The sequence below is a fragment of the Morone saxatilis genome, unplaced genomic scaffold, assembly GCF_004916995.1.
Source record: "Morone saxatilis isolate NCDOM2014 unplaced genomic scaffold, NCSU_SB_2.0 Contig4, whole genome shotgun sequence".
Lineage (NCBI taxonomy): Eukaryota > Metazoa > Chordata > Actinopteri > Moronidae > Morone > Morone saxatilis.
In genome coordinates, this window is record NW_023339984.1 from 16,474,050 (window position 1) to 16,476,208 (window position 2,159).

Consider the following 2,159-nt stretch of genomic DNA (forward strand, 5'->3'; position numbering starts at 1 on the left):
ACACACTCACTCACACATACTCATGCACTCACACACACACAGTCACCGCAGGGTGTTGGAGGGAGAAATGATGAGAAGATCAATCATCAGCTGTCAACAGTGGCTAATAGAGTATGAGAACAACATATTAACTATACTGGTTAGATTAACACTCACTCTCTCTCTCTCTCACACACACACACACTCACACACACACCAATACAATGTTAACTATTGATCAGTTTCACAGTTGATCAGTTCAACAAAATCACTGAGATTGAATTTAAACAAATAAAATCTGATCTGTTTGAATTATTGTGATTCTCTCTCCGTTGTCTCTTCGGTGGTAAACAGATTGATCGCCAATGGAGGGAAACTGGCACAGCGGCCGGCGTTTTTCCTCCTTAAAAAACCTGCCAGAAAGCAGCAGCAGAAGAAGTTTTTTCTCTCTCACTCTCTCGTACGTCGTCGGGGTTGACGGAGAGCTGGAACTTCACCTGGGCGTCAACGGAAGAATGTGAACTCTTTTAAACAAAGGCCAAACACTCCCGACTGCTCTGATCAAAGTCCAACATAATGAAATATTCTGTTTATTAATTCATGTATTGTACATGTATGGATGTATAGATACATACAGTGTGATCAGTTATCTTAATCTGGTGAAATTGTGTCACAATAAAGTATTTAAACTATAATAAGTCAGGATTTTAAGTTAATCCTGCAAACAAAACGACAAAATAGAACAAAAAACTAATGATTTTTACAACAATTACACAGATTAGGTTAAACATTGTTGTCATTATACAGTATAGTTAATAACAGGGTTCCCAAACAACCTGGAAAACCTGGATATTCAGTCATGGAAACACCTGGAAATGGATTAAAATGACCAAATATCCTAGAAATAATCATATTATTTGGATTATTTGGTAAAACTGTAATTCAGAAAGAGTGAAAATTGTCTGTGGGAACAACTTAACACACCACAAGAGTGAGTTAAAGTGTAGTGTCCCTTAACCGATGGCTGATCAATATACACTGTCCTGTATTCATAAGAAAAACTATTTCTTGTAGTGGGAACCCTGAATAAGCTTTTAACATGATATATAGCACAGGCAGGTTATGGCAGTAATAAGATAAATACAGAATGAACAGCTGAAGGTCGGATATGAATACGGTGTATAAACTATGGATCAATATGTCTGGAGGGGATCTTTAAAACAGCAAACAAATATATAATTTAATTAAATAACTCTATAAAACAGCTGCCTGTAGCGCCGGCTGTGTGTAAGTTTAAACATAAAATGAGTTATTTCTGCCATTTTTATATTAATTGGAGGCCTTTTGCGACACGGTGATCGAATAGAGACCTAATTTATTGATTCGGTATCAGCCTAGCTCGCTACGATGATAGTCAGAAAGCTAATGCTCGCAGTAACCATAACGATGGAGCTCTTACTTTTGATTGCCTTAGTTATTTATGACAATTTAGTTATGGTTGTTCCCCAAGTAATCGTGGTGCAACCAATATTTATTTTATAGTTTTTATAGTTTTTGGCGTTTGTGTGTGTTTGTTGTGATTTTTGGAGCTTTACATTGTAAAAAAAAAAACATGATATTTAATAAAAACTAACTCATTTTAAGCAACTTCTGCTTGTGATTTGGGGTCGAAAGTCGCCAGAAATGGTGATTTGTTTGGCACAGAAGAACAAAATATATCAAAATAAATCAGGCTTTTTAAAAAAAGACACACAATTCTTGTTAGTAGGATACATTTAATTGTTGATTTTGGTCTTTTTCTGGGTTTTATTGACAATAAGGATACAGAACCAGACAAAAAATCTTTCTGGGAGCAGCATCTAGTGGCCATTAGTGGTACTGCAGGCAGTCGTAGACGCAAATATTGACTAAAACTGACACTATATTCTTAATTATATTGTTTTTAATTGTGGTGTCTATCTCTAACACACACAAACACACACACACACACACACACACACAGTTTAAGGTGTGTGTTGCTGCATTAGTAGAAAAAAAATGACATTAAACAGAATAATTTCACTGAAAATACTATTGACTCTCAAACAGGAAACTACAGCAGCTCTCTTTTCTTTGACCTCCTTAATGATCTATTACAGCAATGTGTGTGTGTGTGTGTGTGTGTGTGTGTAGGTCTGTGT